Source organism: Muntiacus reevesi, chromosome 7 (assembly GCF_963930625.1).
Source record: "Muntiacus reevesi chromosome 7, mMunRee1.1, whole genome shotgun sequence".
Lineage (NCBI taxonomy): Eukaryota > Metazoa > Chordata > Mammalia > Artiodactyla > Cervidae > Muntiacus > Muntiacus reevesi.
The window spans coordinates 12,728,756-12,745,316 of NC_089255.1; the positions used below are offsets into that span (position 1 = coordinate 12,728,756).

At 46.0% G+C, this 16,561-nt stretch overlaps 1 protein-coding gene and 1 non-coding gene across 2 annotated transcripts in view; one reads left to right on the top strand and one right to left on the bottom strand.

The window, feature by feature from the left end:
* The window catches only part of MEGF11 (multiple EGF like domains 11), a 380,180-nt gene that overhangs the window by 43,953 nt on the left and 319,666 nt on the right, over positions 1–16,561 (bottom strand). The window lies entirely within an intron of this gene.
* LOC136172752 (U6 spliceosomal RNA) lies at positions 6,474–6,579 on the top strand. The gene has a single exon (XR_010664098.1). It is a non-coding gene; the product is annotated as a U6 spliceosomal RNA (small nuclear RNA).

Consider the following 16,561-nt stretch of genomic DNA (forward strand, 5'->3'; position numbering starts at 1 on the left):
TTGAGAGGTATTTGTATCTTATCAGGAGACTCTCAAATCTAAAATTCCTGGGAAAGTTCTTGCACAAAGGTATATGCATAGTGGGAAGGACCTGAAGAAGGGGGAGCAGGGACTCTGGTCCTTACCCCTGTCCATGCCCCTTCACGCCTATAGACAGGACTGAGCCACTGGCTTAGGACAGACTGATTGATCCCCAGTGCTGGAGACAGGAGGAAGGAGACTCAGATTTTTAACTAACCCCTTGGTGCCAGCCTGTGCTAGGCACTAACAGACTCGCAGGGAAGGAATGACCTTCCTAGAGAGAGAACCATCCTAGAGAGAGGGCAAATTGAGGCTAGAGAGGTCACTTGCTCTTAGTCATGCTGTGGAAAAGGGGCCAACTGACCCACAGCCCAGTCTCTTTCCTCTAGACCTGGCTGCCTTGCCTGCAAACGGGGCAGCAATGTGACAGGGACCCCAGTGTCCCGAGCACCTACCGTATGCCAGGCCCTGTCCTAGGTGCTTTTCTACAGATTTGTTGTTAAATGTATGCTGACGGTAGAGGCAAGAATGGCTGTGAGGGGCTTACAGTGCGAGCTCTTAGGGGGCATTTGTATTTTATGTTAGGAGGTTCCTGAAGTCCAAAAGCCTTCAAGGCTTGGACTTGCCTGGTGGTCCATGATCCCAAAGCAGGGGCTCTGGTCAGGGAACTAGATCCTACACTCTGCAACTAATTGTTCACATGCCGCAACTAAGACCAGGGCAGCCAAATAAATAAATATTAAAAAAATAAACCAGAAGCCTTCAAGGCTTGATGGAACCAAGCTAAGGTGGAATAACAGGTAGTGGGAGTGAGAGTCAGACTGGTGACTGTGCCAAGATCCATCAAATAATATACATTTTCTGAAAGAGAAAAAGCTGGTTACAGGGATGCTGCTGCTGCCTGGGGATGCTCGCAACATCACACACGGGCCTCAGCTCCTAGTTAAGAGAAAGGAGCTTCCTACGACAGCCTCCCTTTCCTGCTCCTGCTCTCCCAGGACTGAGCCCTGTCAAGCACTCTGGCACTTCCTGAGGGCCTGGGGATGGGGGTGATTTTGGCCACAGATGATCAGGTCATCTCTTACTGGCCTTCTGGGTCCAGCTCCCTCCATGGACAGAGCCAGGAAAAGTCCCTGCAAAGCTGGCCGGAATTTTTGGGACTTTCTGGACAAACACTGACAGCATATGGCCCCAACTGCTCTGCATTAGGTTTCATGATGTCCTTGCTGCTGCTGCTAAGTCGCTTCAGTCGTGTCCGACTCTGTGTGATCCCATAGATGGCAGCCCACCAGGCTCCCCTGTCCCTGGGATTCTTCAAGCAAGAACACTGCAAAAAACATTGCCTCTCTTTGATTTCTTTCATCAGTGTTTTATAGTTTTCTATGTACAGGTCTTTTGTTTCTTTAGGTAGATATACTCCTAAGTATTTTATTCTTTTTGTTGCAATGGTGAATGGTATTGTTTCCTTAATTTCTCTTTCTGTTTTCTCATTGTTAGTGTATAGAAATGCAAGGGATTTCTGTGTATTAATTTTATATCCTGCAACTTTACTATATTCGTTAATTAGCTCTAGTAATTTTCTGGTAGAGTCTTTAGGGTTTGCTATGTAGAGGATCATGTCATCTGCAAACAGCGAGAGTTTCACTTCTTCTTTTCCTATCTGGATTCCTTTTACTTCTTTTTCTGCTCTGATTGCTGTGGCCAAAACTTCCAAGACTATGTTGAATAGTAGTGGTGAGAGTGGGCACCCCTGTCTTGTTCCTGATTTCAGGGGAAATGCTTTCAATTTTTCACCATTGAGGGTGATGCTTGCTGTGGGTTTGTCATATATAGCTTTTATTATGTTGAGGTACGTTCCCTCTATTCCTGCTTTCTGGAGAGTTTTAATCATAAATGGGTGTTGAATTTTGTCAAAGGCTTTCTCTGCATCTATTGAGATAATCATATGGTTTTTATCTTTCAATTTGTTAATGTGGTGTATTACATTGATTGACTTGCGGATATTAAAGAATCCTTGCATTCCTGGGATAAAGCCCACTTGGTCATGGTGTATGATTTTTTTAATATGTTGTTGGATTCTGTTTGCTAGAATTTTGTTAAGGATTTTTGCATCTATGTTCATCAGTGATATTGGCCTGTAGTTTTCTTTTTTTGTGGCATCTTTGTCTGGTTTTGGAATTAGGGTGATGGTGGCCTCATAGAATGAGTTTGGAAGCTTACCTTCTTCTGCAATTTTCTGGAAGAGTTTGAGTAAGATAGGTGTTAGCTCTTCTCTAAATTTTTGGTAGAATTCAGCTGTGAAGCCATCTGGTCCTGGGCTTTTGTTTCCTGGAAGATTTTTGATTACAGTTTCGATTTCCTTGCTTGTGATGGTTCTGTTAAGATCTTCTATTTCTTCCTGGTTCAGTTTTGGAAAGTTATACTTTTCTAAGAATTTGTCCATTTCATCCAAGTTGTCCATTTTATTGGCATAGAGCTGCTGGTAGTAGTCTCTTATGATCCTTTGTATTTCAGTGTTGTCTGTTGTGATCTCACCCTTTTCATTTCTTATTTTGTTAATTTGGTTCTTCTCTCTTTGTTTCTTAATGAGTCTTGCTAATGGTTTGTCAGATGGAGAAACATACCGTGTTCTTGGATTGGAAGAATCAATATTGTCAAAATGGCTATTCTACCCAAAGCAATCTATAGATTCAATGCAGTCCCTATCAAGCTACCAACGGTATTTTTCACAGAACTAGAACAAATAATTTCACAATTTGTATGGAAATACAGAAAACCACGAATAGCCAAAGTAATCTTGAGAAAGAAGAATGGAACTGGAGGAATCACCCTCCCTGACTTCAGACTCTACTACAAAGCCACAGTCATCAAGACAGTATGGTACTGGCACAAAGACAGAAATATAGATCAATGGAACAGAATAGAAAGCCCAGAGATAAATCCACGAACCTATGGACACCTTATCTTTGACAAAGGAGGCAAGGATATACAATGGAAAAAAGACAACCTCTTTAACAAGTGGTGCTGGGAAAACTGGTCAACCACTTGTAAAAGAATGAAACTAGAACACTTTCTAACACCATACACAAAAATAAACTCAAAATGGATTAAAGATCTAAATGTAAGACCAGAAACTATAAAACTCCTAGAGGAGAACATAGGCAAAACACTCTCTGACATAAATCTCAGCAGGATCCTCTATGACCCACCTCCCAGAATATTGGAAATAAAAGCAAAACTAAACAAATGGGACCTAATGAAACTTAAAAGCTTTTGCACTACAAAGGAAACTATAAGTAAGGTGAAAAGACAGCCCTCAGATTGGGAGAAAATAATAGCAAATGAAGAAACAGACAAAGGATTAATCTCAAAAATATACAAGCAACTCCTGAAGCTCAATTCCAGAAAAATAAATGACCCAATCAAAAAATGGGCCAAAGAACTAAACAGACATTTCTCCAAAGAAGACATACAGATGGCTAACAAACACACGAAAAGATGCTCAACATCACTCATTATTAGAGAAATGCAAATCAAAACCACAATGAGATACCATTACACGCCAGTCAGGATGGCTGCTATCCAAAAGTCTACAAACAATAAATGCTGGAGAGGGTGTGGAGAAAAGGGAACCCTCTTACACTGTTGGTGGGAATGCAAACTAGTACAGCCACTATGGAAAACAGTGTGGAGATTTCTTAAAAAACTGGAAATAGAACTGCCATATGACCCAGCAATACCACTTCTGGGCATACACACCGAGGAAACCAGATCTGAAAGAGACACGTGCACCCCAATGTTCATCGCAGCACTGTTTATAATAGCCAGGACATGGAAGCAGCCTAGATGCCCATCAGCAGATGAATGGATAAGGAAGCTGTGGTACATATACACCATGGAATATTACTCAGCCGTTAAAAACAATTCATTTGAATCAGTTCTAATGAGATGGACGAAACTGGAGCCCATTATACAGAGTGAAGTAAGCCAGAAAGATAAAGAACATTACAGCATACTAACACATATATACGGAATTTAGAAAGATGGTAACGATAACCCTATATGCAAAACAGAAAAAGAGACACAGAAGTACAGAACAGACTTTTGAACTCCGTGGGAGAAGGTGAGGGTGGGATGTTTCAAAAGAACAGCATGTATATTATCTATGGTGAATCAGATCACTAGCCCAGGTGGGATGCATGAGACGAGTGCTCGGGCCTGGTGCACTGGGAGGACCCAGAGGAGTCGGGTGGAGAGGGAGGTGGGAGGGGGGATCGGGATGGGGAATACGTGTAACTCAATGGCTGATTCGTGTCAATGTATGACAAAACCCACTGAAATGTTGTGAAGTAATTGGCCTCCAACTAATAAAATAAAATTAAAAAAAGAAAAAAAAAAAGAAAAAAAAAAACATTGCCTCTAAACTGCTGGGAAATCCCATGCTGGTGGGGACAGGGGTCTTCACGAGCATTTAGAGTGTGTGAGCACAATGTGGAGGGGCAGAGGCACAAGATGAGACTGCAGCACAGGAGGGGTGTGGTGGGTGCCTCCCTGTTACATCCAGATGTTCTGCAGCTGTTTCTGGTGAGCCTGTGTGCATGTGCGCCTTGTTGCTCAGTCCCTCAGTCATGCCCGGCTCTGTGTGACCCCATGGACTGCAGTACGCTGGGCATCCCTGTCCTTCACCATCTCCTGGAGTTTGTTCAGACTCATGTCCATCGAGTCGGTGATGCCAACCAGCCATCTCATCCTCTGTCATCCCCTTCTCCTCCCTCCTTCAATCTTTCCCAGAATCAGGGTCTTTTCCAATGAGTCAGCTCTTTGCATCAAGTGGCCAAAGTACTGGGGCTTCAGCTTTATCATCAATCCTTCCAATAAATATTCAGGGTTGATTTCCTTTAGGATTGACTGGTTTGGTCTCCTTGCTGTCCAAGGGACCCTTACGAGTCTTTCCAATACCACAGTTTGAAGGCATCAATTCTTCAGTGCTCAGCCTTTTTTTTTATTGTCCATCTCTCACATCCATACATGACTACTGGAAAAAACTACTTTGACTATATGAACCTTTGTAGGCAAAGTGATGTCTCTGTTTTTAAATATGCTATCTAGGTTTGTCATTCCTTTTCTTCCAAGGAGCAAGCATCCTTTCATTTCAAGGCTGTAGTCACCATCCACGATGATTTTATAGCCCCCCAAAATAAAGTCTGTCACTGTTTCCATTGTTTCCCCATCTATTTGCCATGAAGTGATGGGACTGGATGCCATGATCTTCATTTCTTGAATGTTGAGTCTTAAGCCAGCTTTTCCCACTCTCTTCTTTCACCTTCATCAAAAGGCTCTTTAATTCCTCTTCACTGTCTGCCATAAGGGTGGTGATATGTGTGTGCAAACAGTGGTAAACACTCCTGATATATGTGATGTAAATAATACACGTGGGCCCTATGCATATCAGTTGTCCAGATGCGTTGCCTGTGTGGAAGAGCAGGTTAGGGATGGGATTTTTGGCTTACTGTCCTAGTGTCTTGGTTTGAACGGCAGCTTATAGGCTCCCCTCCCCACAATTGCATGGTCTATGCAGTATGTGACTGTGGTGGGGCATGTCCTGTGTCAGCGACGTGACAGTTGTGAGGTAAGCTTAGCACCTGATGCAGGACATTTGGGCTGATCCTGGCCATGGAGCCCCAGGGGGGATTTGATCACAGTGGCTTGGAGAGCGATGTGCACATCATGGACACGCTGGATTCACACGGTAGGCTTGAATACATGGGGTATGTGCGCATCTGTACTGCAGAACCCAGCTCCTCGGAGGTGGCGGCTGGGAGGTGCGGACCCGGGGCAGGGGCCTCTAGCGCCACAGGCTAGCTATACTGACAGTGGGGACTGAGGGTCCTGCAGGGGCTGATGGGGGAGTTTACTAGAGTTCAAGCAAAGTGTGGCACATTCATGACTCATGGGATGCTTCTAAAGGACCTGGGATCTTATTCAAAGAGATTTACTGACCTTTCTCTGTGCAGGCCTGGGAGTGAATTGGGGTTAGGAGACTGGCAGGATGGGGGAAAGGAATGAATCAGACAGACCTGCCCCAGCAGCTGTCTGGTAGAGAGGACAGACTCATCCACAGTGTGCCCTAGAGTGGGTATGCTGGTGTCCTGTGGGAAGGTAGAGTCCCACAGCAAGAAAGCAAAGAGGCTTTATGAGGGGATGGCAGCCGAGCTGAACACAGCAGAATTCAGCCAGGAGGATAGAGAGCAAGGGCATTCCAGGGAAAGGACAGACTGAAAAAAGTTATAGAGGAGACACTGCACATGGGAGGTGGGTGGCTCTCTAGGGTAAGGCAATCCATTTGGATTTCCTGGAGCACCAAACCTGAAGGGTAGCAGTGGGACAGGAGCCTGCAGGTTAGACTGTCCCAGCTAGGAAGGCTCCAAACTTTACCCTAAAGACAAAGGCGGGCGCTGGCTTCAGCAGCACATATATTGGAATTGGAATGATACACAAAGGATTAGCATGGCCCCCACACAAAGATGACACCAAATTTGTGAAGTGGTCTTATTTTTCTATAAACGGAAAATCCTAAAGACAACACACAAAAACTACTAGAACCAATAAATGAACACAGCAAGGTAGCAGGATACAAGATTAACATATAGAAATCAACTGCATTTCTTTACACTCACAACAAACTATCAGAAAGGGAATGTAAACAAACAATCCCTCTTAAAATTGCCTCAAAAATACTTAGAAATAAACCTGCAAATAGATTCATCAGTACCATCTTTCTAGATTCCATATGCATGCGTTAATTGCTGGGCAGCAATGGAGATACTGACATAGACAACAGACTTGGGGACACAGTGGGGGAAGGAGAGAGTGGGACAACTTGAGCAAACAGCATGGAAACATATACATTACCATATGTAAAACAGACGGCAAGTGAGAATTCTGTGTAAAACAGGGAGCTTGACCCAGTGTTCTGTGACAACCTAGTGGGGTGGGATAGACAGGGAGATGGGAGGGGACATATGTACATCTGTGCCTGATGCATGTTGATGGGTGCCAGAGGCCAACACAATTTTGTGGAGCAATTGCCCTCTAATAATTGTATTTTGTCCTATACTTCCCCATATTATACAATTATAATCTTTGATAACTAAGAAAAGAAAGAAACCTCAGCAAGGTGAAAGACTTGCATGCTGAGAACTACAAAACATTAATAAAAGAAACTGAAGATGATGCAAAGAAAGAGAAAGATAGCCCACGGTCTTGAACTGGAAGAATTAATATTGTTTAAATGGCCACACTACCCAAAGCAATCTGCAGATTTGATGTGCTCCCCATCAAATGTTTGTGACTTTTTTTTTTTTTTTTACAGAACTAGAACAAATAGTCCTAAAATTTATACAGAACCATAAAAGATGCAGAATTGCCAAAGCAATCCTGAGGAAAAAGAACAAAGCAAGAGGCATAACTCTCCCAGACTTCAGACAATACTACCAAGCTACAATAATCAAAACAGTGTGGTCTTGGCACAAAAACAGACATATAGAACAATGGAACAGAATAGAGAGTCAAGAAATAAAACCACACACCTATAGAAAATTAATTTTTGATAAAGGAGGCAAGAATATACAATAAGGGAAAGATAGTCTCTTCAAGTGCAGTTGAAAAAGTTGAACCACCACATGTAAATCAATGAAGTTAGAACACACCTTTACACCATACACAAAAGTAAACTCTAAAAGGCTTAAAGACTTAAATAAGAAAAAGCACCATAAAGCTCCTAAAAGCATAGGCAAAACATTCTCTGACATAAATCATACCAAAGTTCTCTTAGATCAGTCTCTCAAGACAATATAAGTAAAAGCAAAAACAAACAAATGGGACCTAAACAAACTTATAAGTTTTTGCACAGCAATGGAAACCATAAACAAAATGAAAAGACAAATCATGAACTGGGGGAAAATGTTTGCAAATGATGTGACCAATAAGGGTTTAATTTCTGAAATACAAACAACTCATTTAATTCAATAATAACAAAACCCAACCTGATCAAAAAATAGGCAGAAGAGCTAATAGACATTTTTCCCAAGAAGACATACAAATGGCCAATGGGCACATGGAAAGATGTTCATCGTTGCTAATTATTACAGAAATGCAAATCAAAACTGCAATGAGGTACTGCTTTACACTGGTCAGAATAGCCATCATTAAAAAGTCTACAAATAATAAATACTGGAGAGAATATGGAGAAAGGGAACCATTTTACACTGTTGGTGGAAACGTAAGTTGGTGCAGCCGCCATGGAAAATAGCATGGAGGTTTCACAAAAAACTAAAAATAGAGTTGCCATGTGAGCCAACATTTCTACTCCTGGGCATATACCCAGACAAAACTACAATTCAAAAGTTACTTGCACCCCCATGTTCATAGCAGCACTACTTACAATAGCCAAAACATGGAAGTAACATAAACGTCCATCTACAGATGAATGGAGAAGATGTGGTTGTGTGTACACATAATGGAATATTACCCAGCTATTAAAAAGAATGAAATAACGCCATTTGCAGCAACATGGATGAGCCTAGAGAGCATCATACTAAGTGAAACAAGTCAGAAAGAGAAAGACAAATACCACATGATATCACTTATATGTGGAATCTAAATATGACACAAATGAACGTTTCTGTGAAGCAGAAACAGACTCAGTGACAGAGAGAGAGAACAGAGAGAACCCCTTTGTGGCTGTCAAGGGGGCGGGGTAAGGGAAGGAAGGATTGGGAGTTTGGGAACAGCAGATGCCAAATATTATATGTAGGATGGATAAACAACAAGGTCCTACTGTATAGCACAGGAAACTACTTTCACTATCCCGTGTAAACATAATGGAAAAGAATATGAAAAATATATATATACACACATATATATGTGTACATCTGAGTCACTTTGCTATAAGCAGAAATTAACACAACATTATAAGTCAACTATACTTCAATAAAGGTTTTTTAAAATTTAAAAACTAGACAAAGGCACGTCTCCAAGAGCAGGCAAGTACCTCAGTGTTCCAACCTATTTTTGGAATACCCCTCCCCTGAAGGCAGAAATCTGGTCTACTCGCTTCTGTTGAAGAGAGGTTGAGAGTCAAGGCTCAGGCAAAATCCCATGGCTTATTGATTGTGGAAGCATTTTTTTAAAAGTTACAGAATGCATGCAAGAAAGGTAAAGCTGAAGCCTGAGAGGCTTCTACTGGTGAACAAAAAGAAATGGAGGTGGGAAAGGGTGCCTCTACTGTTCAGTCCCTGGGTGGGGAAGATCCTCTGGAGGAGGGCATGGCAACCCCACTCCAGTGTTCTTGCCTGGAGAATCCCATGGAGGGAGGAGTCTGGCGGGCTGCAGTCCACAGTGTCGCAAAGGGTTGGACATGACTGAAGCTACTTAGCAGACATGCACACGCTGTCCAAGCTGTCCATCCTTTCCATCCCCCAACTCTATAAACTATTCAAGTCTCTATAACACTGCTTTCCTCCAGATTTTTCTGGGCTCCGGAGGTGTCTCAGACAAGTTCTCAGAATTCATCACTACACAAAATATGGGCCTGGGATGTGCTCCTCTTTTAAGAACTTGAGGCCTCAGGGAGGCGGGTTTGACGGGAGCTCAGTTTAGACCTCCTTGCAGGAAGGGATAAGGTGGCTTCGAGCTTTGGGCAGAGGGTGTCTGGGGTTAAAGGCCAGAGGGAAAAGAGGGCAGTGAGGCCTCAGAGGGAGACAGGGCAGGAGAGGTTCATCGTGGCAGTGTTTGTCTGGGGAGTGGCTGGGTCTTGGGTTTGAGAGCTGAGATGCTCAGAGTTATGTAACCTTGCCGTGACTGTGTCCTTGTGTGTAAAATGACAACAGTGGCATTTAACCTCAGAGGGCTGAGGGAACACCCATGGTGATGGATGTGGGAGTGTGTTGTAGGGGAAGAACTGCGAAACAGATGAGTGTCATGGTGATGACTGGGTGCTCCATCCACACCATGGCCTGGGAAATTAACACTTCCGCTCAGCTCCTTGACAGATGCCTGGTTGCCCTATAGTGGTTTTTTCAAAATAATTGTATCTATTTGCTTATTTTTGGCTATGCTGGGTCTTTGTTGCTACAGGCAAGTTTTCTCTAGCTGCAGTGAGCAGAGGCTACTTTCTAGCTGCGGTGCACGGGCTTGCTTCTCATTGTAACTTTTCTTGTTGTGGAGCACAGGCTCTAGGGCACCTGGGCTTCGGTAGTTGTGCATGGGCTCTAGAGCACAGGCTCAATAGTTGTGGCTTGTGGGTTTAGTGGCCTTGAGGCATGTGGGATCTTCAGGATCAAATCCATGTCTTCTGCACTGGCAGGGGGATTCTTTACCACGGAGCCAGCAGGGAAGCCCTGCCCTAGAGTCTGACACCACTTCCTAATTCAGCTCGCGTGGCTGGAGCAGCCTGTGGCCATGGTTCAGGTTCCCTCCCAGTGAGGGGCAGCGATGGTGACTCTGGCTTTGCCCACAGGAGAGGCAGATCAGTGGCAGAAGGCTGATCAAGCCAGTGGGCTCTAGAACTTTACTAAGTTCAGGTTCTGGCTCTGACACTTCTGGGACCTTGGGCAACTTCTTCTTTTAGCATTATTGGGGGTAAAATGAACAAACTTTTTGCAAGTCATTCACCAGCCTGTATCTCAGTTTCCCTATCTGCAAAAATGGGATTAGAATAGTACTTTCTTCTGAGGGTAGGGGTGATGATTAAGTAAATTAACACACATAGTGTTCTTAGGATAGTGCCTGGCCCAGAGGAATTGGTATAAAAGCTCTAGGCATTTTGATTGTTACATGCAGCTGAATATGAACCTAAGCCCACTGCAAATGGGAGGAAAGAAACTTTTTTAAAGATTGGGCTTCCCTGGTGGTCCAGTGGTTGAGACTCTGCCTGCCAATGCAGGGGACATGGGTTCCATCCCTGGTCCAGGAAGATTGTACATGTGGAGGAGCTGCTACGCTCAAGTACCACAACTACTGTGCCTGCATGCCTAGAGCCTGTGCTCCACAAGAAGAGCTGCTACAATGAGAAGCCCTCACACCGCAAGCAGAGAAAATCTGTGTGTAGCAACCAAGACCCAGCACAGCTAAAAATAAAAGTTAATTGACTAAAAAAAAGAAATGTAAGATTTACCTGCTCTGTGCCACTTTGGTATTGCTTGCCCTGTTTCACCCTCATACCATCCTAGAAGGTACTCCACGCATGAGGTGAGCAGAGAGAGGCTCAAGAGCTGGCCCTGCTGGCGAGCAGGTGACCCAGTTGGCGAGCATCAAGGCTGAGATTCAGACTCAGGGTCCCTGACTCAGAGCCCATGCTCTCCCTACTCAGCTAGCAGCCTCCACTGAAGGACCACGGGAGTGATGGGAACCAGCATCTACCGGACACCTACGGCGTGCTGGGTCTCTAGACTGTGATGTCACCGTCTCCCCACACGGCGGGTGAAGGTCAGGCACCGCACTTGCTGTCACAGCCCTGCTCCGGACTGTGACTCCGTCCTGCCGGGCTGAGCAGCGGTGCTCACCTGGCCAGGCCCAGCCTGCTCAGCGCCCACTCTCTCCTTTGCTTTCCCCATGCCCCTGCTCCCCTGGGCCATCTCTGTCAAAGGCAGAGCCACTGGGGACTCACTCCCTTGGGCCTGTCTCAGGGAATTCATACTCAGAACTTTTAGGAGAGGAGAGAACAATTATTTAGTAGTGTTTTTGGAGAGAACTTTTGAGTTTTGTTTTTCATTTACTCCCAATATTAGTCTTTCTGTTAGCCCCACCTTAAAGCAATTTATTCAAGACATTTTTCTCAACATCTTTCATTTTCCAGACATAATCACATCTCTGGCAGGAATCCCTTCCCCTCCTGGGGTCCATAATTACTCCTGCAGATGGATTATTGGTGCTAAACGACTTAGCGAGGAGATGGCTGGGGAGCGGCCAGGCTGGGTGGGGCTTTGGCGCTTCAGAGCAGGGGTAACAGGAGGGGAGTGGCTTCTCCTTTGTTCCAGACCCAAGGCTTGGTGAGGGTGTTAGTGTGGGCTTCCCTCACAGCTCAACTGGTAAAGAATCTGCCTGCAATGCAGGCGATCCTGGCTCCATTCCTGGGCCAGGAAGATCCGCTGTAGAAGGGATAAGCTACCCACTCCAGTATTCTTGGGCTTCTCCTGTGGCTCAGCTGGTAAAGAATCCACCCGCTGTGTGGGAGATCTGGATTCGATCCCTGATCCCTGGGTTGGGAAGTTTCCCCTGGAAGTTCTCCTGGTTCGATTCCTGGGTCAGGAAGATCCGCTGGAGAAGGAAAAGGCTACCCACCCCAGTATTCTGGCCTGGAGAATTCCATGGATACAGTCCATGGGGTTGCAAAGAGTCGGAGGCGACTGAGTGACTTTCACTTTCACTTCTGGATTGCTTCCAGCCTTCTCAACAATGTATCTCATCTCAGATTTACCCCCTCAACAATGTGTCTCATCTCAGATTTACCCCAGACCAAGGACACCAGGCACAGGGCTTGTGCCCCAGTTTGCGGAAGACGAAGTTAAGGCACAGAGATGTTAAGGTCCTTGGGAAGAGTCAAACAGCAAGGAGGTGGAGCCAGGCTGGGGGCCAGGTCCAGCCCCCGTTGGTCTCCGCTCAGCACTGACTTCCCCCTTCCCGCACCGCTGTCCTAAGGCGAGCCTGGCCTTAGAGCCATGAGCCTGGGTTCTAGGCCCAGCTCGAGGTTCTCACAGGCCAGGTCTCATAACTGCTCTGAACTTGTGTTTCCTCATCTGTGAGATACAGCCCACCATACTGGCCTTGCTTTCCTCACAGGGGAGCCGTGAGGATTAACGATCTTAGGTGGGACAGCTAGCTGGGTAAACTGTAAAGTGCCGCCCCACAGGAAGGGAGGGATACTGAAGGTGCCAGCCATTTGCCCTTGACAACAAGGGCAGGAAGTCACTAGGCTCCAACTAAGAAATAAAGTGGCTGGGCTTGTCCCACATCCTGGAAAAAGGCCTGAGGAAACATCAAAGCTAATTATTTACCACAGATCCATAGTCCTCTCCTCTCCAGATAACTTTCCGTTGAGGTTCAAAGTGCAGGTTCTGAGTTCAAACAGCTATAGACAACTCCAGGAAGCCACTGACCAACTAGAAAAGTTGCTTCAGCTCTCTGAGACTCAGTTTTTTCATCTGCAAAATGGGGATCCTCACATCCCCTACCTGTAGGGTTGCTGTAAAGATTAAATAAGATGATGTGTGAAAAACAAGAGAGCCTGGCCTAGGGCCTGCCACACTCCCTCAGTACTCCAAATGTGGGCCACTATCACCCCACTCGGCCATCCACTTCCTCCAGACCTTTCGGGGAAGCTCCTCTGACTCATGCCCAGCCACACCCACCCTCCGGAGTCTGCGGGGTGACCAGGAGTGGGAGCTGGCACGGGAAGAAACCCCAACACCGTCAGAAGTGAAAGTGTTAGTTGCTTAGTCAAGTCCGATTCTTTGCAATCCTATGGACTGTAGCCTGCCGGGATCCTCTGTCCATGGATTCTGCAGGCAAGAAGTGGGTAGCCATTCCCATCTCCAGAGACTTGGACAAAAGGAAAACTGGGAGTGTTTAAGGCCTGTTTAGGGACGCCTCAAACCTGCCCCAATAGCCTCTACTGCACTGAGAGAGTTGCGGGCAGCAGGCCTGAGACCCAAGTCCCAGGTCCGGACCCCAGTCCTGAGGGCAGTGACGAAGACACGAGGAGCACGGCGGGGAGAAGGTGCTGTGACATGGGGACCGTTTATTTTTTAGAACAGAAGAGTCAGCAGTTTTCCCTAATAAGGCCACAAACCATGGAGTCCCAAAGGGGGAAGGTTGGACTCAGCCTTTGTGACATAAAACCAGTTTTCTCTATTTTGCTCTGTGGATTAATTGCCAACATGATTTAACATGCTGGCGACACCCCCATCCCTCCCTGCCCTGGGAGAAATCAGTAGGTGTCTGCTGATTTGGGGACAGCAAACTCACGAGACAGAGGCGAAGGTGGAAAAAGCATTGGATGGGAGCTATGTCACTTGCTTCACATCCCAGGTCCGCCAATGATTTGCTGTGTGACCTAAGATAAGTCACTTGCCCTGTCTGGGCCTCAGTTGCCTCCTTTGTAAAATAACAGGGTGCACTAGAGAAGCACTGAGCATTCTGTCAACTCTGCCACCGTGAAAGCTAACTCCTGTTTTGTGCTCACATGGACCAGGAAGGGCAGGTGTGTTTAACCCATTTAAGAGATGGGAAGAGAGGCTGAGTATGTTGCCTGAGGTCACACAGATGCTGAGCAGCAGACTTGACATTCCAATCCAGACCTGTCTGACCCCACAGTCCATGCCCTCTGCCTCCAGTAAACAGAAGGGACCTCAACAAGTACTTATTGAACATTCAGTACCTGCCAGGCTTTCCCCTAAGCATCATGCATGTTTTATCTAATCCAATCCTAAAAATAATTCTAGAACATAATACCATTATTTCCCTTGTTTTATAGATGAAAAAACTAAGGTTTGAGAAGCATAAATAACAGGGCCAAGGCCACTCAACAGATGACTTCAGAGCTAGGGTTTGAGTACTGGACAGTGTGTGTGTATGTTTATATTTTTGGATCATTCTACTATTCTCCTGTGCGCCTCTGCTCACATACACATGGCAGCTAGAGGGTAAATTCTTCATCCCCAGCTCAGCATCCAGGAAAACCTTTTAGTGTAGAAATTAGGAAGCTAGTCAACAGTGAGGGGCAGGGGATGAGAAGCTAGTTTCCCAGGCACAGGGCTAATCGTCTAGAGACCTCCGTTTGACGAAGAACAAAACAATTACAACAGGAAATGCACACACATTATACACATGTCACCTGGCTCTAATTTTCAGTCCACCTTCTCTTCTGGCCCCGTAGCTGCCCTTGCCCCCTAGTTTCAGCTCAGGAGCCATACAAGAGGCAGACACGCACTTCACCCAGCTGGTGGGGGCCGTGTGCGCACGGGAGGATGGTGACGACTTTAAAGGACATAGGAAACCTCAGAGGAAAATTCAATCACTGCTCCACTGATCTGGATTTTCGTAATTCTCACCCCCCTCCTGCCTTCACCAGCCTGAGTGGCTGAGGTTTGCATATGACCTACCGACAGCACAGAGAAAGGGGAGAAAAATGGGGAAACGAGTTTGTTCATTTGGGTGATGGAGTGCCCGTTCCCCTTGCCAGCATGCAAGGTTCAATAACGGCAGACAGGGCTTCAAAAAATTGCAGCATAAATAGATGAGCCCTTTAAGGTAATAGAAATTCTGTCATCCAGGGGAGAAATATAGGCCTTGAGTCCCAGGGGAGGGGACACCAGGCCCCCCTCCCCCCTCTCCCACACTCCCTGTCCCCATTATAGCCTGAGCTGAAACGGAGCATCTGTGTGAGGAATGACCAGAAGGTCCCTTATCTCCCAGCCACACGGGTTCGATGGGGGGAGGAGGTCTGGGAAATCAAGTCTTTGTAGCTCCGGCGGTGACCTCACAGGCTGCTCACTCCAGGCACCAACGTGGCAGCAATTAGTTTTAGAGCAGCGGAGGAGGCTTCATCAGGCTGGCCACCTAGGTGAGGCCTTAATTAAGGAAAGCTGGTCAACGGAGGAGCATGGAGGGGCTGAGGAGCCGGTCTTCTCCCCGCTGTGATGAGAAAGTCTATTCTTGGTTCTGCAGCTGTTCCTGGGAACCCTGGAGCCCTTGGGGACCCTGCCGCTCCCAGCCGGGAGGAAGTTTCAGCTCTGCTCTTCCCCTCACTTCCATTTCCACCTGTACCCCCCAACAGGGGACTCTGGCCAGGACCAGTCAACCTCTTCAGCTGGGGGACCCCTTTGGATAAATAACAACAAAAATAGCAGTGGCAGCATCCACAACAGTGGTGATGAAAATAGCTAATACTTGTTGAAGGATGACTAATATGCCAGGTATTCTAGTTATTTTATATGTATGAATTAATTTAATCAGCCCAGTAACTCACTGGACTTTATTATTATTACCCTTTCACATACGAGAAAACAGAGGCACGGAAAGGTTGTATGTTGCCCAAGGTCACACAACTAATATTCAGCAAAGCTGCTATTTGAAGGCAGAGACTTTCCCTCCAGCATTTCTGAGTAACACCACTCCACAGTATTGCTGAGGTAGAAACTTACATCATTTGCCCACCGAACCTGGAATTGATGTTGGGGGCTAGCTGCTCCAGGCCCCCTGCAGCTGCCTGTTTATCTGATGTGCAGAGAAGCCCATGGGTAGACTTAAGCTCCCACCCTGCTGGCAAGCCCCTTTGGAAATGCCATGAATTTCCTTCCTATAAAGGTCAGTTCTGGAATTTCTGCTATGGGCATTTCATCACTCTTCCCAAGATTTGTATTCATTTCAAAGTGTACTGAACAAGATATTCATGTGGTAGGCATGCACTGGGGAAGGCAGTAGGAGGCTGGAGGGATTCAGACTCTGAGCCACGTGCTGTGGGAACAGAGGAGATGGAAGG